The sequence below is a fragment of the Salvelinus sp. IW2-2015 genome, linkage group LG7 (assembly GCF_002910315.2).
Source record: "Salvelinus sp. IW2-2015 linkage group LG7, ASM291031v2, whole genome shotgun sequence".
NCBI lineage: Eukaryota > Metazoa > Chordata > Actinopteri > Salmoniformes > Salmonidae > Salvelinus > Salvelinus sp. IW2-2015.
In genome coordinates this window covers 24,594,170-24,613,384 of record NC_036847.1, presented here as the reverse complement: position 1 = coordinate 24,613,384, position 19,215 = coordinate 24,594,170, and the positions used below count along the sequence as shown (strand labels likewise).

Sequence of the window (19,215 nt, the reverse complement as noted above, 5' to 3'; positions counted from 1 at the left end):
GTTGCTATGGTGACCAGTGAGCTGAGATAAGGCGGTGCTTTACCTAGCAAAGACTTAGAGATGACCTGGAGCCAGTGGGTTTGGGGACGAATATGTAGCGAGGACCAGCCAACGAGAGCATACAGGTCACAATGGTGGGTAGTATATGGAGCTTTGATAGACTGCATCCAATTTGGAGGCTATTTTGTAAATGACATCGCCAAAGTCAAGGATCAGCAGGATAGTCAGTTTTACAAGGGTATGTTTGGTAGCATGAGTGAGGGAAGGCTTTGTTGTGAAATTGGAAGCCTATTCTAGATTTAATTTTGGATTGGAGATGCTTAATATGAGTCTGGAAGGAGAGTTTACAGTCTAGCCAGACACCTAGGTACTTATAGTTGTCCACATATTCTAAGTCAGAACCGTCCAGAGTAGTGATGCTAGGCGGGTGTTGGCAGCGATCGGTTGAAGAGCATGCATTTAGTTTTACTAGCGTTTAAGAGCAGTTGGAGGCCACGGAAGGAGAGTTGTATGGCATTGACGCTCGTTTGGAGGTTTATTAACACAGTGTCCAAAGAAGGGCCAGATGTACAGTATACAGAATGGTGTCGTCTGCGTAGAGGTGGATCAAAGAATCACCCGCAGCAAGTGCGACATCATTGATATATACAGAGAAAAGAGTCGGCCCAAGAATTGAACCCTGTGGCACCCCCATAGAGACTGCCAGAGGTTCGGACAACAGGCCCTCCGATTTGACACCCTGAACTCTGTCTGATAAGTAGTTTGTGAACTAGGCGAGGCAGTCATTAGAGAAACCAAGGCTGCTGAGTCTGCCGATAAGAATAAGAATACGGTGATTGACAGAGTCGAAAGCCTTGGCCAGGTCGATGAAGACGGCTGCACAGTACTGTCTTTTATCGATGGTGGTTATGATATCGTTTAGGACCTTGAGCGTGGCTGAGGTGCACTCTTGACCAGCTCGGAAACCGGATTGCATAGTGGAGAAGGTACGGTGGGATTCGAAATGGTCGGTGATCTGTTTGTTCACTTGACTTTCGAAGACTTTAGAAAGGCTGGATTTGGGTGAAGGAGAAGCGGGGAGGCTTGGGCCAGTTGCTGCGGGGGGTGCAAAGCTGTTGGCCCGGGGTTGAGGTAGCCAGGTGGAAAGAGTGGCCAGCCGTAGAGAAATGCTTATTGAAATTCTCGATTATCATGAATTTATCGGTGGTAACAGTGTTTCCTAGCCTCAGCGCAGTCGGCAGCTGAGAGGAGGTGCTCTTATTCTCCATGGACTTTACAGTGTCCCAAAGGTTTTTGGAATTAGTGCTGCAGGATGCAAATTTCTGTTTGAAAAAGCTAGCCTTTGCTTTCCTAACTGACTGTATATTGGTTCCTGACTTCCCTGAAAAGTTGCATATCGCGGGGACTATTCGAAGCTAGTGCAGTGCGCCACAGGATGTTTTTGTGCTGGTTAAGGGCAGTCAACTCTGGAGTGAACCAAGGGCTATATCTGTTCTTAGTTCTACATTTTTAGAAAAGGGCACGCTTATTTAAGATGGTGAGGAAGTTGTGTGATGAAATGACGTACAAAAATATATTTGAACTGTTTTTAAAGGAAATGCAACAATAAAACTTTTCCAAAAGAAAAAAGAAATAAGTTCCTGAACTAATTTTGGGTGCTGGTACTGATTTATATTTAGGTGCAGGAGCTCCACAGTACTTTTGAGCTAACATTCTATAAGAGGAACAGGAGCTCAATCAGTAGAACATTTGAGGTGTTGGCACTCGGCTCTGGTGAGCTCCTGTCCAAGTCAAGCACTGGATATCACAAAGGTCAACATATAGCCTAGCATAAAAGACCAGACTACCCTGAAATAAAAGGAAATCAAACAGACTAACTAAATTGAAGCAGTTCTTTGGGCATTGTAAAATGTACAACACCTAGGCTAAATTGCAAAGCCAGGCATTATTGACATGTCCATCCCGTGGTTTAGAAGATGGCGGTGCATGCTCGAGGAGTTGGCCCGGGTGCTTGCATGTGGACGGTTGAAAGTGGGTTACTATAGTTTGGGCTACAAATGGACAATTTTGGGATGGATAATTAAATCATAATGAATCATATGGATGGACCAGCCATTTTTTATTGATAAATTAAAAACTTTTGTCAGTCACTAATTGGCAGAAAGTAGACCCTAGTTATTCAGAGTAGTATACTCAACTCCATGATATATGCATCTTAATAGAGTTGAGTTGCAGTGAGCCTGGGCAACTACCTCCAACTACATCGAGTTCGCCATCTGTAGATACTTGTAAAAAAAAATATTTCATGCTTCCCTTGTACCTATGTTTGTGCTGTTTATTTGCAAGCTTTTCTTTGTGTGCTGAAATCTGAAGGTTTTGATAAAAAATAGCATTTTATGTGACTCCTGCCAAGGTAGCCATTGTTTGTTAACAGAGGAGCAGCCCATCATTGCACAGCAGATATTTTAGTTTGGGCAGGGGATGCATAGAATATTTTTTTTATTAAAAAAATGATGTATTCCAAATCCAAGTGACAACTCTATAACAATCAGGACAAGCACAGGTACACAGAAGGCCCTAAGCGTTTAAGAATGGATATTTATAAAAGTATTGAATGGTAGTGCACGCTTGAAGTCGTAACTTCCTACTCAATTGTAAAACAGTAGATTACAAGGAGCAGTTTGACACACGTCACATAAAGTGAAGATTTTTTATTTTTTATTTCAGCACCCAAAGAAAAGCCACTATTTACACAGGACAAACATAGGTAGAAGGAAAGCATTAAATAATGTACATTCTCACAAGTATCGACTTATAAAGTAACTCATGTAGTGGCATCACACTCTTCTGGGTGCATCGCACTGGAACCCTATATGGAAGATATCCATTATTACAGGGATCTAAACTAGAGCTAGGTCTAGGCCTACAGTATTAAATCAATAAGTAATCATGTAAAGGGTATTGCATTTAGCTGGTCAGTTATTTACAGATAATTGTTCTGATGATATGTCATGGTTTTACCTGAGTTTGTTACAGCCTAACATTTTTGGTCAACAGACCTATAGGCCTATATAATCATGTTAGGGCCAGGGGTCTTTGAATTACTTAATCCAGACTTGGGGCCTGGCTGGTCTACAGACTGTGATCTAGGGGATGTTACACATACCAGGACAGAAAGCTCTGTGCCTATTGGGATAGGAAACGTGGGCCTAGCATAGTAGGAAACTATAGACTGAAGACCTAGTAGGGCAATTACGACAGGGGGGCTAGCATGAGGGGCTAGCATGAACCCCAAGCCTGAGACAGGCAGGGCCCACCAAGCAGGGGCTGACAGGGTCTGGACAGCAGACATGGACTTAGACACTGCAGCAGAGACTGGAAGGAGCTCCCAGGGAGGAGTTTGGAGACGTCTTTGAACAAGAGCAGGCTGGACGTCGAAGGTAGGACTAGACAGATCCCACCATGCTAGGTCTGAAGAGGTCTGAGTGGTGAGCTGGACTTCGCATGTACAGCTGCTGCAGGCAGGGCTCCCACATTATGGACTAACTGACATTCTGAGGTGTCGGCTGGTGTAGGAGTAGGGTGCTCTCTCAGGGTGAGCTCTGGTAGCTCTTCCGTCCCTGTTGAAGGCTGTAGGACCAGGTCAAGAGCAGGTGTCCACTTGAGCACAGTGGTAGGGTGCTCCCCCAGGGTGAGCTCTGTTAGCTCCTTCGTCCCTGAAGAAGGCTCTTTGGTCACTGTGATGGACTCCACAATGGGTGTCGGCTGGAGCACAGTGGTAGGGTGCTCTCCCAAGGTGAGCTCTGGTAGCTCCTCTTGGAAGTTCATCTGGTTGTGGGTGTGGTTTGGCTAGTGAAGTCATGAGCTGTTCTATCCTATGCTCCATCTGTTTTAGCTCCTGCTTGGCCTCAAGTAGCACCTCGGGCCTCTCCCTGACAGCATGCAACTGTAGGAATATTTTAAGATAATACACAATGCAGAGTACAGTCAATAGGGAATTAACGATCAATAGAAATAGTTGGTTTTCAGTTCAACATCTGTTTAGAATCTGTGTAGGAATGTCAGGCCCAATTTTACTGCAAGGAATTATAATTGGTCAACCACAGACTAGGGTTGGGGGTTATCAATTACATCCTGTCCCTTTGTTCTGTGGAGAAAAACTGAGGACAGGGAAGAATGAACATCTACTTCTCAGCAATACATTTATGATTTGTCCTTATTTTAACCTAAAGCATTTGATAAAGACATGTGGTAGTACAATATTATGGGGAATGGGAATGAGAGGGCTACTTACACCGTGTTGGAAAGTGATCACAGCAGTGATTGGAAGAGGGTATGAGGCATGAGTTGAGGTGTTCAGAGGCTTGACCAGTGCAGGATTTGACTGGGAAGACAAAAAACAATAACACAACACACTACACAGTTAGACAAAAGAGCTAAGAATGAGTTAGTCCAAGCAAGGAGTAAAATCATTGATGTGTAATAATGTGATTGTTTTTGTGTATGTGATTGACATAAAATTGATAGGGGTACTCATAGTGCTTGGAGAGGAAACATGAGACGTGGCTTCAGTTCATGTCAGGAGAGAGTTGACAATAGTAGTGGAGTGGTCATCACCTCTTAATCAGGGAACAGGAGGGGGCTTAGCTGTAAATACAAATAGCAGATACATTCCAATACAGCTGAGCCATCGTAGGTTTGGACAACGTGTTTCTCTATGAGGGTAAACTCAAGACATCTCAAAATTCATAAAGTCAAACACAGACTGCGTGTCTCGCCCACTTGACACATGAAAGTAGCCCAAGAAACGTTACCTGACAATAACTGACAACTGCAAGCAGCCTGATGGCACCAAAGGTCCGAGAGCGATGGTGCAATTTTTACCCCCTGGGGCCTGGAGTTTTTCCTGTTAACCTAACTAGGAGAACTCTGGACCCTATGAAGTATGACAGTGAAAGGTTTTATATGGGCTATGATGGTTTAAAAAAACTCCTGGCCCTGGGGGGGATGAAACCCCTGTCAAACTGCAACTACCTTATGTTTGTTCATATAAATTATATTTAGACTAGATTAAGGAGGGGGATTTCCTCTACCCAGACACATAGACAACAACTGATAGACAATAKAATTCACATGGCTGAGCTTGCTTTATGCATGTTTGCATCATGCAGGCCTATGCATAAAATATAAAATATTTACTCACATCTGTCATCACTATTATGTTGATTGATTAATTCCAGTTAATAATATTGGATTAAAAACGTATAGGCAGCCTAGCCAGCCCAATTTTGAATATAAACTAAATTTGATCACATTCACATTTTCTCCTGACACACAAATGGACTATAAATACATTACATTACCAATTAGTTTACCCTGACCAGATGGACAGGCAGAGGTCGACCCTCGCTTTTAATTCACACCTTTTCTGCACCTTTTCCGTGTTCTTCAACAAAAAGTTTACAACATTTTCTACAGTGTTGGCCATTCTACTATTCTGGCAGAGAAAACTGCACACTCGCGCTGGTAGCTAGCTAACGTTAGCTAATGAAGAAAAATTTAAATAAATTGCGCTAACTGGACASAAAAATAAAGTTCTAAAACCAAGAAAACAATTTATAATATACCTCTTCAATCTCCTGTATTTATTTGAATTGAATAATATCCCAAAAATTCTCACCTATCACTATTCACTCTTAATCTCTATCCAACAATGTCACCAAGATTCTCAACACATAGAACCCCCATAATACTCTGTGGCACAATCCCAATACAACACACTAGGTTCATTCTCTAATCCTAATTTTATGATTGGATGGACAACATGTCAGTTCATACTGCAAACGCTTTGATTGTTTGGAGGATGTCCTCCAGAAGTGGTCATAATTACCATGTATGTCTATGGAAGGGGGTGAGTCCTACGAGCCTCCTAGGTTTTGTATTGAAGTCAATGTAGCCAGAGGAGGATGGAAGCTAGCTGTCCTCCGGCTACACCATTGTGCCACCCCAGACAGTGCTTTGAAGTTAGTGCATACCTTCACTGCAAAACAATGTATTTCAATCAATTATTTGGTGAAATATAAATATATTTAGTATAGTTTTATCTTAAAAGGATAACTATTTTAATGTTTCTAATGTTTTTTTCACTGAGGATTTTTTCCACATTTTGTTGTGTTACAGCCTGCATAAAACATTTATAAAATTCAGATTTTTTCTATCACTGGCCTACACACAATACCCCATAATGTTAAAGTGGAATTATATATTTCAACAAAAAAAAAGCTAGAGAATTGAATGTTAATTTCTCTGCCATAAGCCGCCTCCAACGTCGTTTTAGAGAAATTAGCACTACGTCCAACCGGCCTCACAACCTCAGACCACGTGGAACTACGCCAGTCCAGGGCCTCCACATCCTACTTCTTCACCTCAGGGATCGTCTGAGACCAGCCACATGTACAGCTGATGAAACTGTAGGTTTGCTGAATGTTTTGCACAAACTGTCAGAAACCATGTCAGGGAAGCTCATCTGCGTGCTCTTCGTCCTCACCAGGGTCTTGACCTGACTGCAGTTCAGCATCGTAACCGATTTCAGTGGAAAAATGCTCACCTTCAATGGCCACTGTGCTTTTCATGGATGAATCCTGGTTTCAACTGTACTGGGCAGATGGCAGACGTTGTGAACAGAGTGCCCTATGGGGGGGGGGTTATGGTATGGGCATGCATAAGCTACGGACAACGAACACAATTGCATTTTATTGATGACAATTTGAATGCACAGCGATACCGTGACGAGATCCTGAGGCCCATTGTCGTGCAATTCATGGTCTGCCATCACCTCATGTTTCAGCATGATAATGTCGCAAGAATCTGTATACAATATCTGTAAACTGAAAATGTCCCAGTTCTTCCATGGCCTGCATACTCACCAGACATGTCACTCGTTGAGCATGTTTGGGATGCTCTGGATCGACGTGTACGACAGCGTGTTCCATTTCCCACCAAGTTCTCACAGCCATTGAAGAGGAGTGGGACAACATTCCACAGGCCACAATCAACAGCCTGATCAACTCTATGCGAAGGAGATGTGTCGCGCTGCATGAGGCAAATAGTAGCCACACTATTTGTAAAATCTTTGAAATTGTTGGAAGTTTGCGTTTATATTTTTGTAGAGTCTTACTCCTGTAAGAACATTCAAAGATAAATATACAACGCAGAGAACTAGAGATCAAGAGAACTAAATATCAATGGTACTAGTTGTTTTTCTCTAATAGAGAACTAAAGATCAATGGAAGTAGTTGTTTTTTTGTTCAACATCTGTTTAGAATCTGTGTAGGGGTTCTAATTTGGACTCATAGCTGTGTGTGGCAAGTTCTCATTGGTTCAAACTATCTATACATTGAAGCCTGAAACGGGATACTTTGTATTTGGCCATTGGCCCAATTTTACTGCAATGAATTCTAATTGGTCAACCACATGCTARGTTTTGGTATAAACGTTGTTCAGTGGAGAAAAAAATGAAAACAGGGAAGAAATAACATCGACCAACAACTATTATTTGTTCTCTTTGAATAAATATATTTTTCTCCCCCGATCTGCTTTGGGCTCTGTGTCGAAGAATAACATCAACTGCTAACACATGGTGCCTTGACCCGGATGACTTGGTCTTGACCAAAAAACTCATCGACTGTGTGTTGATCCAGGAGAAAAAGGGAAGGTGGCGCCCAACCCATATCGGGAGTCAGCTCATGATTTCCTGATTGACTGCATATTGCTATGTGATTCTAGACCTACATCATCTAAAAGAACCAAATCAGGTTAATATTTTCTAAGTGCATGCAATTAGTGATACATATCTGTTAAAGCTCTATCAGTTAAAGGGGTGGCAGGTAGCCTAGTGGCTAGAGTGTTGGGCCAGTAACCGAAAGGTTGCTGGATCAAATCCCTGAGCTGTGTGGGGGTTAATTTCTTTACTATCAAATGAGGAGAGACAAACTTATCACACAAGTCAGAGTTATACTTAAACTAAATCTTTAATCACGTATTTCAATCAATTATTAATAAGGGAGCAGGTCGGGGGGACAAAATGGCTCCGTAGAGAGAACACTGTGTTTCAGCGAGCGTTTATTGACTCTCTCGGGTAAATAACTTTAAGCTGCACCTCCGCAGCATTGGATAACTTTTTTATTTTATTTGAATCTGATCATGAAACAGTCGTGTGAGTTCTCACGTGCTCCGGTTCAGTAATATTCATATTTTTATTATTCTTCTTGCTAAAGTAACTGCCGCTATAGCTCAGGCTGAGATATGGGTGAATCTATATTGGTGCCCAGGCTTGGTTTTAGGTGGAAGAGCCTCAACCTCCTATTGATTTTCATTTCCATATATATAAAGGATGAGGCTATTGAGTGGCAATGCAGACTTAAGAGTCTACATTGGAAAGTTGAAATCCCCTGCATGTTAGCTAGTGGGAAAACCCCCTTTTGGATCTTTACATGTTTAATTTTTGGGTTTAGTATAGTTCGAGTTCAGGGTTCATATCGTTTGTTTATGCTCAGTGAGATAGAAGATAGTTCAACACATGGTAAAGGTACCACCCCACTTTTACAGTAGGATTCAGTCTGGATATTGAATGGTCAAAGTGCAATGGCAGGTAACAGACTGCGTGTATGTACATGGAACATTAGAGGGAGCCATAACCCCATTAAAAGGAAGAAGGTACTGTCTTTTTGGAAAAAAWWTWATATTGATATTGCCCTGTTGCAAGAAACTCATTTGGATGATAAGGAGCATCTGAAATTACAACAAGGGGCGTTTGGTCAAGTGTTTTTCTCATCATTTACATCCAGAAGTAGAGGTGTAGCAATTCTTGTGAAAAATAACTTACCACTTAAGGTCTTGAATTGTGTGAAAGATAAATTTGGTCGCTTTGTTATAATTAATGGTACTTGACAAGGGCAGAACATCTCCATAATGAATATTTACTTCCCCCCTGCCCACCCCCCTGATTTCCTCACTAAGGTATTTCTAGACTTTTCAGAATTAAACTCAGACACTGCAGTGGTTGGGGGGAGATCTTAATTGTTTGTTGAACCCCCTTATTGATAAGTTTCCCAGCGGTATAGCTCCACTCTCTCCTCGAGCTAAGTCACTTGAAGCTATTTGTGATGACCTGGGGTATGCTGATGTTTGGATAACTTTTSACCCCTCCAACAGAGAGTTCACTTTTTTCTCTGCACCTCATGGATGTCAGACTAGAATAGATTACTTTTTTATGCCCAGGACGTCTTTGCAGTCTGTTTTATCCGCTAGGATAGGAAGCATAGTCATATCTGATCATGCAGAGGTGATCCTGGACATAAAACTCAATGGGGCGTTCAATCTGTCAAGACATTGGAGATTGAATACAACCATCCTTAAAGACCATACATTCACATCATATTTTATTACAGAGTTTAAAGCATTTTTCTATATTAACTCTCAATCAACAGATAACCCCTCGCTCCTTTGGGAAACCTATAAAGCGTACGCCAGGGGTCTGATTATGTCATACACAGCCACTAAGAGGCGGAAAAAGCGTTAAAAGCAAAAAACGTTAGAGGGTGAATTAGGAACTAAAGAGAAGGACTATATTAAAACTCCCACTCCTGCCCTATTAAAGGAAATATCAGTTCTTAGATCAACGTTGGACTCTCTCCTAACACAGGACGCTGAAAAGAAAATGAGATTTGTCAGGCAAAAGCTACATGAACATGGCGATAAGCCAGGAAAGTACTTGGCGTACCTAGCTAAAAAGAGAGCTGACTCACAGTCAATTGCTACTATTACTGATTCTGATGGCAATCATTTATATGAAAATAAATTGATAAATGACTAATTTAAGAAATTTTATGCAAATCTTTATGCCTCAGAACTGCCAAATGATGCACCCAAATTAATGGAGAACTTCTTTTCTAAGATTGAGCTCCCTACTATCTCCGAAGAACAGAGGTCTCTCCTTAATGCCCCTATTACCGAGGAAGAGATAATGTTCGCAATTAAGAATCTGCAAAATGGTAAGGCCCCAGGACCAGACGGGTTTTGTAGTGAGTTCTATAAAGAGTTCCATGGCCTGATCCTTGAGCCATTGTGTGATATGTTTAACCACTCATTTTCAAATGACCAGCTCCCTCAAACGCTGAGGTAAGCCAACATATCACTTATTCTCAAAAAGGGAAAATGTCCAGAGTCTTGTTCCTTGTACAGACCAATTTCCCTTCTGAATGTGGATAGAAAATTGCTTTCTAAAATTCTAGCCACAAGATTAGAGGACTCACTGCCACTAATTGTGAAAGGAGACCAAACTAGCTTCATTAAGGGCCGTAAGTCATGTAACAATGTCAGGCGGCTTCTTAATGTAATTCAAGCCTACCAACAAAGTGCTAGGGATGGTCTTGTGCTCTCCCTAGATGCTGAGAAAGCATTTGATCGTGTGGAGTGGTCTTACCTATTCTTTGCTCTAAATAAATTTGGTCTGGGGGACAACTTTATAAAATGGGTGAAAGTTTTATATGATGATCCTCAGGCTGCTGTCCTTACTAATGGGCTAAGGTCAAATAGCTTCTCTATATACAGAGGTACCAGACAGGGCTGTCCTTTGTCCCCTCTCCTATTTGCACTCGTTATGGAACCACTGGCCGAGGCCATCAGGGTAACGCCTGCTATACAGGGGCTGCTCATTGGTGATGTTCACCATAAAATAAGCTTGTATGCAGATGATGTCCTGATATTCAGCTCTAATCCCGAGACTTCAACTACATCTCTTATTAATATTATTGAATTATTCAGCGAATTCTCAGGGTACAAGATTAACTTAACTAAATCAGAGGCTATGCCACTTGGTAACCTTCACTCTGTACCTAATACTTCTCCCCCCTTCCCTTTTAAATGCTCTCCCTCAGGTTTTACGTATCTGGGTATATTTGTAACTCCTAAATTCCAGTAAATGTACAAAGACAATTTTGTTCCCTTGTTTGATACAATAAGACAGGATCTGGAGCGCTGGAACTCTCTCCCAATTTCTTGGTTGGGTAGAATATCCCTCTTGAAAATGAACATTTTACCTAGACTACTTTACCCAATCCAAATGATCCCAGTATTACTCTCCAATAAGGTAATAAAGGATGTAAATGGATGGCTAAGTTCCTTTATATGGAGTAAACGCAAGCCAAGACTTAAGATGGCAATATTGCAGCTGCCAAGTTCTATGGGGGGCTTGTATCTGCCCAATATCAGGTTCTATCAGTGGCGTGCCCATCTATGTTATATTTCTGATTGGATCACAAACGATGACTCCTCTATTTGGTTAGACATTGAGACTTCTCTTTCAAAATACCCCTTACAGGATCTTTTCTTTTTCAGAAGTTTCAAGTCTGTAGAAGATCACTGCAATAATCATATTACACTTAACACACTCAAAGTATGGAGGTCAGTTCAGCGCTTACTGGGAAGGTCCAAACTAACCTCTGCTCTTACCCCAATTCTTAACAACCCAGATTTTGGTCCAGGATTGCTGGATGCTGGCTTTAACTTTTGGCTTAATAAGGGCATATGCAGACTAAATGACTTATTTGCTGATAAGATTGTATTGTCATTTGAGCAGATGGTGGAGAAATATCGACTCCCAAAGCAGGACTTTTTCCGCTTCCTACAAGTAAGACATTATATTGTGAAGAGCACCACCTTAATTGGTAACCCTGATATGTCTGTCATTGAAAGAATGCTTTTTTTCCCACAAAGGAAAATGTCTGTTTTATGATGCTTTAAGGTCCTTTTCTGCTGTCGACACACAGAGGGTGAAACAAGTGTGGGAGAAAGAATTGTCTGTTACTATTGACGAAGAGATGTGGGAGGACATTTGGAGATATGCAAAAACAATATCTATATGTAATCGTACTAGAGCAATTCAATTAAGAGTAATACACAGATTGCATATATCCCCAAATCGCAGACATGCTTTTAGCCCCTCTTCCTCTTCTCCTCAGTGTCTTAAATGCAAAACTGATAMAGGCACCCTAACACATTGTTTATGGTTATGTACCAAAATACAAAGATACTGGTCTGGTGTTCTGCAAGAAATTGAAAAGATCCTAGGGGTTGATCTAGAATTGGACCCAGTTTCTTTACTGTTGGGTCTCCCTAGTAGGCATGTTACTTCTGTGGGTAAGAGGAGGCTTTACAACATCCTTACCTTTGCAGYGAGGAAAAACATCATTTTATAGTGGATTAGTGATAAGGTTCCTTCTATTAAAGATTGGCATAAGACACTATTTGAATGGGTGCCTCTGGAATATTTGACATGTACATTGCATTCTAAAACAGATCAGTTCTACAAAGTATGGGAACCCTATCTAAATTACCTAGAACCTGAGGTATCAGCCTATTTATTCTGCAAGGATGTCTTAGAATGGTGGTATTCTATGTAATTCAGAATTACACTGTAACGTTCGCATGTGTGGAACCTACACATCTTAGTTTAAACTGGAGCTTTTTTGTTTTAACTTTCTGTTGTAAAGTTGGTAGTTTAAGGAATTGTTGTATTGAGATGTTATGCTCAATTGTGATCTGGTATGTTGGGGGTGAGTTAGAAGATGGGGGGATGTGATTTCCTTTTGGGAAATTGGTGTCTGTGCTAGATGTTGTTGGTGGTGTATACTCCTGCATGCAATGTGTAATGTATGTATACTGGTTTGTATTACTCATATTTTACTAGATCAGTTCGTATCATTAGCTGCGAAAAGAGTTTATGCTCGATTTAGTTTTGAGGAGTGAGGGTGTTTTTGTTTTTGCTCTTGCTTTCTGTATGTTGTAATTCTATCTTAGTAATGGGTGAGATTAACTTTGTGTATTTCGGCAGGTAAACAAGTGTCCCTGCTACTAGAAGATATAAATTCAATAATGTAAGGTGCGGAAGCCAGCGTCGAATAGATTACGGGCACTCTTACGGAGTAGCGAAGGACAGTTAATCGATTAAGTGCTCTACACCAGTTGAATATGATTTATAAATATGTAACGTGCGAATAGCAAATACACCCGTGCTGGATTTCCAAACCTGTATTACTAGAGAGGTCAAACAGCGATGATTACGTTTCGTGGTGGGAGAAACTAGAACCCGCGAGACTAAAAGTTATTTTGAGATTAGCCAAGATACAAACCCCTGTCAACCTACATGACGAAAAGAGATACAGTGGGGGAGAACAAGTATGATACACATGCCGATTTTGCAGGTTCTTTACTACTTACAAAGCATGTGTAGAGGTCTGTAATTTTTATCATAGGTACACTTTCAACTGTGAAGAGACAGAATCTAAAACAACATCCAGAAAATCCATTGTATGATTTTTAAGTAATTAATTTGCATTTTATTGCATGACATAAGTATTTGGATACATCAGAAAGCAGAACTTAATATTTGGTACAGGAAACCTTTGTTTGCAATTACAGAGATCATATCGTTTCCTGTAGTTCTTGACCAGGTTTGCCACAGCGCAGCAGGGATTTTGCCCACTCTCTCCATCAGACCTTCTCCAGATCCTTTCAGGTTTCGGGGCTGTCGCTGGGCAATACGGACTTTCGCTCCCTCCAAAGATTTTCTTATTGGGTTCAGGTCTGGAGACTGGCTAGGCCACTCCAGGACTTGAGATGCTTCTTACGGAGCCACTCCTTAGTTGCCCTGGCTGTGTGTTTCGGGTCGTTGTCATGCTGGAAGACCAGCCACGACCCATCTTCAATGCTCTTACTGAGGGAAGGAGGTTGTTGGCCAAGATCTCGCGATACATGGCCCATCCATCCTCCCTCAATACGGTGCAGGTCATCCTGTCCCTTTGCAGAAAAGCATCCCCAAAGAATGACGTTTCCACCTCCATCGTTTCACGGTTGGGATGGTGTTCTTTGGGGGTTGTACTCATCCTTCTTTCTTCCTCCAAACACGGGAGTGGAGTTTAGACCAAAAAGCTCTATTTTTGTCTCATCATCCACATGACCTTCTCCATTCCTCTTCTGGATCATCCAGGTGGTCATTGGCAAAACTTCAGACGGGCCTGGACAAGCGCTGCTTGAGCAGGGGGACCTTGCGTGCGCTGCAGGATTTTAATCATGACGCGTCAGTGTGTTACTAATGGTTTACTTTGAGACTGTGGTCCCAGCTCTCCTCACGGTCATTGACCAGGTCCTGCCGTGTAGTTCTGGCCTGATCCTCACCATTCCTCATCGATCATTGATGCCCCACGAGGTGGATCTTGCATGGAGCCCCAGACCGAGGTTGATTGACCGTCATCTTGAACAGTTGTTGCCTTCTCACCAAGCTGCTTGCCTTTGTCCTGTAGCCCATCCCAGCCTTGTACAGGTCTACAATTTTATCCCTGATGTCCTTACACAGCTCTCTGGTCTTGGCCATGTGGGAGAGGTTGGAGTCTGTTTGATTGAGTGTGTGGACAGGTGTCTTTTATACAGGTAACGAGTTCAAACAGGTGCAGTTAATACAGGTAATGAGTGGAGAACAGGAGGGCTTCTTAAAGAAAACTAACAGGTCTGTGAGAGCCGGAATTCTTACTGGTTGGTAGGTGATCAAATAACTTATGTCATGCAATAAAATGCAAATGAATTACTTAAAAATCATACAATGTGATTTTCTGGATGTTTGTTTTAGATTCCGTCTCTCACCGTTGAGTGTACCTATGATAAAAAATTACAGACCTCTACATGCTTTGTAAGTAGGAAAACCTGCAAAATCGGCAGTGTATCAAATACTTGTTCTCCCCACTGTATATAGAATGGGTCACAAGGTTAAGATTTGTATGAAAGATATCTATAATACATAGCAGACAGTATCTGCTGTGTCAACAGTTTTCATTGTGTCTGGCCCTCTGACTCCAAACTGSAACCATCTCTCCCTGGTACGGTATAGAACAGAAACATTAACTCATGCTCTGGAATGCTCTTTAGGTTTTATCACCCAAAAGACATCGTAAATCTCCTCTGTCAGTGTTACCTCCCAGAGGCCCATCCTCAGTAGAACATACACACAATAGTTAAGAATACTCTATTCTGTTGCATAACACAACCATTTTGTAACGGCTTCTGTCGGTAGAAGGAGAGGAGGACCAAAGCGCAGCGTGGTATGTATCCATATTTATTAGAATACTTCTTCAATACGAACAAAACAATAAACAAACAAAAACCAACGAAGCTACAGTCCTGAACTAGAGAACATAAAACACATGAACGCATGAACAGGAACAATCACCCACAAACCAACAGTGAAAACAGGCTACCTTAATATGGTTCCCAATCAGAGACAATGCAAAACACCTGCCTCTGATTGAGAACCATATCAGGCCAAATGACAAACCTCAACATAGAAACACATAACATAGACTGCCCACCCCAACTCACGCCCTGACCATACTAACTAAAGACAAAAACAAAGGAAAATAAAGGTCAGAACGTGACACATTTTATGTAATAAAAGTATTAGAATATAATCTTGCAATTTTTCCACCATAATCCCCCATTTTGAGAATCCTCTCAACTTAAAAGAAAATTACAAGATTTAAGAACATTCATTCACATGTAGAAAATGCATATATTCTACATTATCCAAGAAGCATAAAAGCAATAACTCATTGCATGGGTTCCAGCACGTGACCGGCTGCCATAGCACTGGCTCAGCCTCCTTCCAAGAAACTTAGCACTGTCTCCCATTTCAACCTCCAACACATTTTCTAAGCACTCTAGCAATTTGTCTGCATCATGATTCCACTATTTATAAGGCAATGCCTGTAGATCCAATAGATTAGGATCAGTTTCACTCTTCGGATCAGAGTTCACCCTCTCCATTCACCAAGCCATGCTGAGAATAGTGTCAACATCTTTAGTTCATAACAACAATCAAAACAATCAATCCCTAATACATTCATTTCTTCACTCATATAGTTATTAACATACTAAACTCAAATCAATCCTTCAGTTTTAAAAATCATTCCGTTTCCAAATCATAATAAAAAAAACWGTTAATTATCCAACCAAAATTTAGAATGACATTGCTCAGTAATTCAAATTGGTCCTATCACTCAAAGTAAAAAAAAACTCAATTTAATACACATCAACATTGGCAGAATGTACATTTATATTAACATCCAGTATAATTATCCCATAATTATGCTATAATTTTTTTTTTCAACCACAATCATAAAACAGACCAGTATCTCAATGCATTCCAAATCAAAATTACTATACTTTTATGTGGTGTAGGCCTCTACAATCAACCCGATACCCCAAAAGTCTAAAAGAATTTTGGGCAAAGATGACTATAAAGTTCATCATAATTATCAATATTACAAATGACCTTCAAATAGGTATTACAAATGACCATAAATATCCAAATGGCTTTCCAATGAGGGTGATCAAACCACAATGGAAAGTCATGACAGAGGTCATAGGTCATACAAACCCTTCAAAGAAGTGTTTCTTACTATATTGGACAAATTAATGGAAAACAGTCAAACATTTCATACATGTTGTATCCCAGGTTTCCAGTACATTCCTTTATCAAAATAATTCATGTGTTTAATAAAACWCAGAAAATAAAAACTTCTGAACACTCACTAAACCCAAAGAAAATAGAACACACAAATCAAACATAGTATTTTAAAAACACCAACAAATAGTCATAACAAGTGTGTTGTGTGTGGGTATTTGCAAACCTTAAGGTAAAAACAAACAAAAACGTCCAGGCCTTATTAATTTGGTAGTTGACGGCCTTAATCTCACTCACTCTCCCCAAGATTATAGCCCCAGCAAACATTTCAAAGAGAGACAATGAAACCCCCCTTTTCCCAGAAAAAATACAAAACATTTTGTCAGCATTCACTCTACTACACCGATTCAGCAACCCAAAAGTTTTAACTACAAACAAAACCTGATAATAACGATAAATCCACTGTACTCCCTCAAATCATTAATCATTAGTTTTAAACTTCCTCAATGTTTATATGTGCTTAATTTAACATGCGCTAACCTAAGATACAATTATCCTGGTATCGTTACTAGCCGAATGTCCAGCTAATATGTGATAGCTGTTTCGCCTTAGATTGTTCCTGTTACCCCTCTAAATGTAATATTTTTTTCTGTGCCAAATGTAGTAAATTTCTCAGCGTAAGGAATCAGTGATATTTAATCCCAGGCATTTAATAAAAAGTTGTTAGAGACATGGTCACCTATGTCTCCTTTAACATACATACAGTCGTGGCCAAAAGTTTTGAGAATGACACAAATATAAATTTTCACAAAGTTTGCTGCTTCAGTGTCTTTAAATATTTTTGTCAGATGTTACTATGGAATACTGAAGTATAATTACAAGCATTTCATAAGTGTCAAAGGCTTTTATTGACAATTACATGAAGTTGATGCAAAGAGTCAATATTTGCAGTGTTGACTCTTCTTTTTCAAGACCTCTGCAATCCGCCCTGGCATGCTGTCAATTAACTTCTGGGCCACATCCTGACTGATGGCAGCCCATTTTTGCATAATTTCAATGCTTGGAGTTTGTCAGAATTTGTGGGTTTTTGTTTGTTCACCCGCCTCTTGAGGATTGACCACAAGTTCTCAATGGGATTAAGGTCTGGGGAGTTTCCTGGCCATGGACCCAAAATATCGATGTTTTGTTCCCCGAGCCACTTAGTTATCACTTTTGCCTTATGGCAAGGTGCTCCATCATGCTGGAAAAGGCATTGTTCGTCACCAAACTGTTCATGGATGGTTGGGAGAAGTTGCTCTCGGAGGATGTGTTGGTACCATTCTTTATTCATGGCTGTGTTCTTAGGAAAAATTGTGAGTGAGCCCACTCCCTTGGCTGAGAAGCAACCCACACATGAATGGCCTCAGGATGCTTTACTGTTGGCATGACACAGGACTGATGGTAGCGCTCACCTTGTCTTCTCCGGACAAGCTTTTTTTCCAGATGCCCCAAACAATCGGAAAGGGGATTCATCAGAGAAAATGACTTTACCCCAGTCCTCAGCAGTCCAATCCCTGTACCTTTTGCAGAATATCAGTCTGTCCCTGATGTTTTTCCTAGAGAGAAGTGGCTTCTTTGCTGCCCTTCTTGACACCAGGCCATCCTCCAAAAGTTCTTCGCCTCACTGTGCGTGCAGATGCACTCTCACACCTGCCTGCTGCCATTCCTGAGCAAGCTCTGTACTGGTGGTGCCCCGATCCCGCAGCTGAATCAACTTTAGGAGATGGTCCTGGCGCTTGCTGGACTTTCTTGGGCGCCCTGAAGCCTTCTTCACAACAATTGAACCACTCTCCTTTAAGTTTTTGATGATCCGATAAATGGTTCGATTTAGGTGCAATCTTACTGGCAGCAATATCCTTGCCTGTGAAGCCCTTTTTGTGTGGGTTAGGGTTAGGGTTAGTGTTCCGCATGGTTGACGGCACGTGTTTCGCATGGTTGACAGAGGAAGAACAATGATTCCAAGCACCACCTTCCTTTTGAAGCTTCCAGTCTGTTATTCGAACTCAATCAGCATGACTGAGTGATCTCCAGCCTTGTCCTCGTCAACACTCACACCTGTGTTAACGAGAGAATCACTGACATGATGTCAGCTGGTCCTTTTGTGGCAGGGCTGAAATGCAGTGGAAATGTTTTTGGGGGATTCAGTTCATTTGCATGGCAAAGAGGGACTTTGCAATTAATTGCAATTCATCTGATCACTCTTCATAACATTCTGKAGTATATGCAAACTGACATCATACAAACTGAGGCAGCAGACTTTGTGAAAATTTATATTTGTGTCATTCTCAAAACTTTTGGTCACGACTGTATAGCCATCAAAAAATATATATATATATTTTTAAAATCCTGTTTCATATTTTCCATAATTAGCTATTAATATTTGTAGTAATATAGGAAATGTATGCAAACGATTTTACCAGTCTCACCATTACCAAAATTACATTATTACAAGCAATTATTATTTTAGCAAACAATTATTGTGAATCATCCTATATTGTCCCTAACATCTTTTACTCCTTCGCAACAGTTGTGGGACATGCACATACACCCACACACTCATACACACTCAACCTTTTCTCCCCACACAACCATAGGCTCACATTCTCAACAGTTGCACCATCCCAGAGCCCAATTCAAGAAAGGTCTTGATTTACGAGTGCATA

The 19,215-nt window shown here is 41.0% G+C and overlaps 1 long non-coding RNA gene across 1 annotated transcript in view; it reads left to right on the top strand.

Moving 5' to 3' along the window:
* LOC111966682 (uncharacterized) overlaps positions 1-11,468 on the top strand; it is a 78,179-nt gene extending 66,711 nt beyond the window's left edge. Inside the window, exon 3 of the long non-coding RNA XR_002877674.2 lies at positions 11,457-11,468. This is a non-coding gene — a long non-coding RNA (uncharacterized lncRNA). The remainder of the gene's footprint in view (positions 1-11,456) is intronic.
* Positions 11,469-19,215: the final 7,747 nt, after the last annotated feature.